Below are 6,822 nucleotides of genomic sequence, written 5' to 3'. Positions count from 1 at the left end.
GGATATAGCAAATTTTATTATAAAAGTTAAATCTGCGCGGTTTTTGAAACACTTCTCGGCCTGGAAGCGCCATTGTGCAACTGCAGTTTTAACCTGGACCTAAGTCTCTGAGCCTTTGCCTTTGCTTGCGCCTCCAGCGACGTTGCGATCATTTGCATAAAACAAACAAACAATTTTTCGCGTGCAAGAAAATAAAAATATTTTGTGAGTGTGTGAATTGCGAGTATGAATGTGAATATGGCCCGCAGCAACGAATGCAAAACGATTCGATACACACGAGCTGCAATTGCGACGGCGATTGCTCAGTCGGCCCACGCTGTTGCACTTTTGGGTGGGAGCAGAGAGAGAGAGAGAGAGAGAGAGAGAGAGAGTCAGAGCATGTGTGATAAAGAGTGGTGGAGAAGAGTGATAGGCTAAGCAGCAGCAGCAGCAACAAAATAAAGCGTCATATCAAAAATACATCTATAAATATACATATGTACAAGCACATACACATACATATGTAAATATATAAATGTTGCCAATTTGCAAAGACAAAATGGAGGCAAGCGAAGGCAGGTGCGCGGTTTGTCTGAACGTGTTGAAAAGGAAATTTTTCATGTGGCTAACAAATGAACGGGAATGGGAATGGAGTTGTTGGGCCCCAACCCGAAAACAGCCGACGGAAAAAGCAAATAAAAAGGCTATCGCTATCGCGGCTGGCCAATCTGCATGTGCGCCGTGTGTATGTTGTGTGTGTTGGTGTGTGACCAGGCGAAGCTGCCCCTGCTGCTGCTGCTGCTGCGGACAATGACAACAATGAACAAATCATGAGCACTTTGCATTTGCCAACAATTCCGTTCCCCCTCTCCAACCGACTGCCTCCCGCCTATTACATGCCACACAAAAGACTAAACACCATAGAGTTGGACGCGTGCCAAAATTTCTAAAGGCACGAGCACGAAGTCAAAGATTTGATAAGTAGAATAATATATTCCTTCAGACTAGCATAGTCTAATTGAATATAAAATAATTTGCAAAAATAAGAAGAGCTTGACAACCCGTCAAATTGATACTAATGACAATAAAACTTAAAATAAAAAGTTAACTGAGTTATATTGAAAGCTGGCTTTGACCTAGATCTTGATCCTTTCAGCAGATACATAAATCATAAAGTCATATTTTTGCCAATTACTACAAATCTAAAATAAGTTTCTAAACGTATTCTGTTTTTGAGGTGTTCCACTTTTGTTTTGTAAACATTTTATTTGCCAGATCTTTTATTACATTATTATCAATGAAGTTGTGCAAAAGTATGCAACAGACACAAGGAAGCATCTCCGACGACCCCATAAAGTATTTTTAACAAATTATACTAGGGTCAAGGCATGGAAAGCTCACAAAATATAATTAAATTCAATTCGATTGTCGAATGCAAACAAAGTTTGGTATAAATTACTAGCACGAAGTACTTGAACAACAACTCTTAACACAGCACGCGTTCATCTATGACAAAGAGTGAGCTGTGTGCGCATACTTTGGTGAGAGTGTGAGTGAGTGTATGAGTGTTTGTGTTTGTGTGAGCGGTTGCTTGCTACAAATGGCATTTTTAGCTTTTGACATTTCATGCGTGCAGCGAGCGTTGCGAGTCGCTAGTCGTTAGTCGCTTGTTACTTTGTCGTCACACACGTCGTATGCGTGATGTGATAATTTTTGGCACGGCGTGACCCGTTGCCGCCGACAGTCCCAACAACAAACAGAGCGGTGGGGGACCAAGCAAACTAGTCGGCACTTGAAAGCGGAGGCGATGACTGCCCCCATAATGGCATACATCTGATTTTGTTGCTAATTCACGACAATTTGCGCTGATCGGTGATTGCAGGATGCAAAACTGCAAACTGCAATATTGTGGAATTCCCGTTCAGTGTTCCCAGTTGCAGATTCCTCTTCCTAGCAGCGCTGGTGGCAGCTCAATCTGCCGCTTTAGGCCGCAAATGCATTTTTAATTACATTGGCTATTTGCGCGTTGCCAACTACCGCATGGAGCGGTCGGCGCTGGTGAGGGAGGGGGAAGGTGTAGCGCAGCAGTTGCTAACAATGGGCTGTGGATGCACTCGCAGAAATCAAATTAAATATGCTAATGTCAATCACCTAAGAAACCAATTTATAAACCCAATACAAAATTTTCAATCCAATGTTAAATGATTGCCATATTTCGAAAACTTTCTTAAATTGAAAAAGTATAAAAAATCCTACAATTGCTTATCTTGGATTGCTAAAATTTTTGCTAATTTTTTTCAAAATTACATAATATTTGTAATATATCTTGAAAACTTAATTAATATTTTGTAAAACTTGCCAGTTCAGAAAAATATGTTAAGCGAATGAGAAAATAAATTTCAGTACAAGTTTACAGGAACTTTGTTTATACTTTTACAAAGTAATTTCTACATTCATATTATTAATATATTTATTTTTTATGTACTTGTATATTTATTTAATATTTAGGTATTGCTTTCGCTTACTCAAATTACATTAGAATTTGCATATACGTTTTTTATGAGTGTACAACTGCTACAAAATACCGTTTGCCTTGTTGGCCTGGGAAACGACTACGGTCATTTGGCCGCTGATTGTTGTATTTGACTCGATTTGTGTAATGCATAGTTGCAGCTCAGGCTAAGGCTCAGGCTCCGGCTCAAGCTCAGATTCCACGGGCAAATAGCAAATGGCCGCATCGAATGGTGACTACATATCGATTTCAGACTCTAGCATTCAACATCTCGCAAAGAGATGTGCGCCTTCAACTCTCGTCCACATCGCAGTTCATCCTCGGGCAGCAGGCAGTAGAAGCGCGTAAATTTTCATGTCGCTTCTTGATTTGCAAGCATTTAACAAAGTCAAAACAATTTTAATGCGCAGACGCAGCCGTTAATTAAAATTGCAACGAGCTGTTGCTTATTTGTTTTACAAAGCAAACAGGGTGTCTACTTATATAACTAGTGTCCGGTTGAAATGAGGCAACTTTTGAGACTAATAATATTATATAAGATGAGGAAGTTGAACAACCAGGATATTTTTCACTTATATTAAACATAGACGAATTTTATGCTTTTTCTTAAAGTATGTTTTTGTCTAAATATATACAACAAGTCATATTATGTAGACCCAATATAGGTTCTTTCTTTTGACAGTTTGTTGCATTGCCTTTTAATTCTTTTAAAAATATTTTTGTGTGTTTTTATCGCAAAAGCTGGTATGCTATGTCAAGACAGGGTACTGCGAAGTCAAGCAGCCTTCACTAGAGCATTCAGTTGATGTAGTCGCTGTTTTTGTTGTTGTCGTAATGGTAAATGTAGCTGTTATTGCTAGCTTGGCTATTTTGGGCCGCTTGAAGGACGAAGAATGGTGTGGGGAGTAGGAAGTAGGGACCAGGCAGGTACCAACCACCCGACACTTGTCAGCTCCACTTGGAGCGCCACCAACAATTCAAGTCAACCCGACTGGCGAATCTCTCGTTTGCTTCCCAAGGCATTTTGCCTCTGCCTTAGCCTTTTACCAAATCAAATTAATTTTAATGCCGTCGGCAGCTTTGGTGCACATTAATTACCAAGCGAGTAAAGTAGCTTCTGCTGCATGTGGATATGGCTGAAGGCAAGGCAAATAACCATCGGGAGTCGCATCTGCATCTGCATCTACATCTGCATCGCCATCAGCATCTGCATCTATATCTCAGACGCAACAACAGCAGAGACTGGTTTATAATTCAATAAAATTTGATTAGGCATTAATTTGGCTGCATCGCAAAAACTAATTAATGAGCACTTGAATGCCTCAGTATGCTCGACGACCTCTGGCATCGAGCTGTGCTTCCGTATAAGTCACCAAATGTGACTGAGCTGCAGTGCATCCAATTTGAAACCGATTCACCTCTCTGCTCGCTCAATGCTTGCCATATTTGGATTGGTTAGCTGACTGCGCTCTAATGCCAACTTTTAGACTAAAACATATATTAAATTCTGCGTCAAATGGGCGTTACAGTGGGGCTGGCCAATGGGCGTGCCACACACACACAAATTACAACAACAACTAACTAACAACTGCAACCATGAGCTCGACTAGTCAATACGCTTTAGCTAGCTTTATTACTTGATGTAAAACATGTAGTTCTCACTACTTTAAATAGTCAAGTTTTAAGTCAATTCTGATACATCCTTAAAATTAAACCTGGAGAGGCTTATAGATACTCTGTAAGCAGCTTTATTTAATGATCATTTAAAGTAAGGAGGTTTGTAAATCCATTCTGAAATCCACTTAAAATGAAACCTAGTCAAAAAAATACGACTCACAAATATACCTAGAGAACATAGTTACTACTTGGTGTAAGATTTAAGTACTCAAGGATTTTAATTGATCCTGATATTATTTAAAAATTGTATTTGTTGAAGCAAATATTTCTGTTCAAATTTATGTTCACGAAGCTAATAGATGTTTTTCAAAATACTAAACTGTTTGCAAAGAATATTATTAGCAATTATGTTAATCGGTCGATTTTTCGATTTTTACCTATTTGTGAAGTTTTACATCCTCTTTTATTATAGCAATTTTTAATAGTTGCAGGGTATAATAATCGCAACAACAACAACAATGTGGAAGTACAGTACGACCTAGTGCCTGGCTCTGTAGCATAATAGGCCAATTATTACTGCAATTTGCATTAGAACAACACACATACACCGAGAGACACACATCTACATCTATGCGATGAGCTTTAGCTGCTGCTGTTGCACATTCGCATTATGAGAAGGAAGCTGAAGACGGTCGCATTGAAATTCTTTAGCTCTGCGGCAGAGTTTGGTTGTTGGTTGTTGGTTGTTATTATGAAACCGTTTAGAGAACGTGTTTGTGAACACCACAGTAATTTGGTTAGATTACCAAGGCGATGGCAAGCGTATGACGAAGACGATGACGCTGATGCAGGCGTTGACTAGAACTAAAAGCATACACTGAGGAAAAGAAGAAGGAAGACTAAGATTGTAGTTGAGTGCAAATAGTACTGAACTGAGTAATTCATTTAATGTTACAAAAAAGCTTAGCTTTATTCAGTTCAATGTGGTCAAGAAATAAAATTTTTGTACCAAAACTAAGATTTATAATGATTGAATTAAGATCAGCTTAATCATATAACGCATAGCAAACTTTCTTCAAGAAAAATCATCATGTTTGACGAATGACATGTGTAAAAATTAAGTATGGAATATTTGAAATTTTTTTTTAGCCGGTTCTCTTGCAGTGCAGGGAGGCTGGGGGGAATTGAAGATCGGGGCTGCTGTTGCGGACATTGTCGAGCAAATTGGCAGCCAAACGCGGCTCACAACGAATGTGGGCCAATCTATCACTGAAAGAGCAGCAGCAAAAGCTGCAGTTCAGTTTAGCTCAGCTCAGCTCGATCTCGAACTGAAGTTGAAGTTGAAAAATCTCTTTCAAGTCACACCATGAAGTAAATCGCGTTCCCGTTCCCGTACCCGTACCCGTGCCCGTTCCCGCTCCCATTCCCGGGATCGCGACGAGTCGAGTCTTAGGCGTGTGAATAGAAACGTTAGCGCTGGCACGTTCTGGAGGCCCCCAGACTGCTGATAAAAGTTGATTGCAAATTTATAGAGGAGCTGTGTGCGCGCACAGATTGCCCATAAACTGTCCGTGTCCATGTTACTGTTACCGCTGTTGTTGCTGTTGTTGTTGCTGTTCTCCACGAGCTGCAACAACTTAGGCGTCTAGTTTGATTAGTACAGCAATCTATCCATATATCTATGCATCGATCTATCAAGACACTATCAATACAATATGTGTTTCTATCTAAATATCTCAATAGGATTAGAATAAACAAGCTTTAGTAGGCTACTAATTGCTACGTAATTATATAAACAATTTAATAGAACATTAAGCATGCAAATTTAAATGTTGAATTTGATCAAGCCAACCCATGTTTAAAAATAAATTGCTTATGCAAATCGGATTCATGGAAATGTAATGGAAATTGTAGACAAAATGTGATTTCTTAAAATAGAATTTGAGCATGTATTTGAACTGAAAATCTTGTTTTCAAATTTAAATGTAAGAAATTCCACATTTTTGAAAATTGGTTCAGTTTCGACGAAGTTACTGCAAAGTAAAAATAATATCATTTATTGCTTTTAAAAATCGTTTTGGCAAAGCAAATGACAAATTTATTGCAATGGAAAATGGGAATTTAAGCACCCGTAAAATACGAAAATATTGTAACCGATCGATAAGAGCGATCAATTATGGAGTCTTTAGCAGCACTATCTGTCTGCCATCTGTTCGGGGCAATCGTCATCCGTCTGTTTTCGAGATAAGGTAGCTGTCAATTGTCAACACGAAAACAACTTCCGCAAACGCTCAATCACTTGGGAGAGGTATCAGGTTCCACAGGCCAATTCAGTTTCAGCTTGGACAACAGTTTTAGCATTCACCACGAAAGTGAAATCGTCGTATGCAAGATTTTTTTTTTCTTTCATAGCTATGACTTCTCTTCTAATTGAATTAATTAGCTGCAGTTATGCAAATGTTCGCAACTGGTTGGTGCACATGTACTTTACGATTGCAATTCGCTTTAGATGGTTACTTACGCTTAACACATTCGAGCCAAGTGTCAACACAAATACAAATATCGTGAGTTTAACCAGTCACATATGTATGTATTTTCCACATATGTTGCTGGTCCCATTATTCTTTAAACTGCGCCGCAAGCAGCCGCAATCTGACTGATCTCGATCTACAGCTCTTACGGCCAAATATACACTGCACATAGCGGGACCTTTG

This window comes from Drosophila grimshawi, unplaced genomic scaffold (genome assembly GCF_018153295.1).
Source record: "Drosophila grimshawi isolate 15287-2541.00 unplaced genomic scaffold, ASM1815329v1 contig_1377, whole genome shotgun sequence".
Classification (NCBI taxonomy): domain Eukaryota; kingdom Metazoa; phylum Arthropoda; class Insecta; order Diptera; family Drosophilidae; genus Drosophila; species Drosophila grimshawi.
This window is presented reverse-complemented; position numbering follows the sequence as displayed.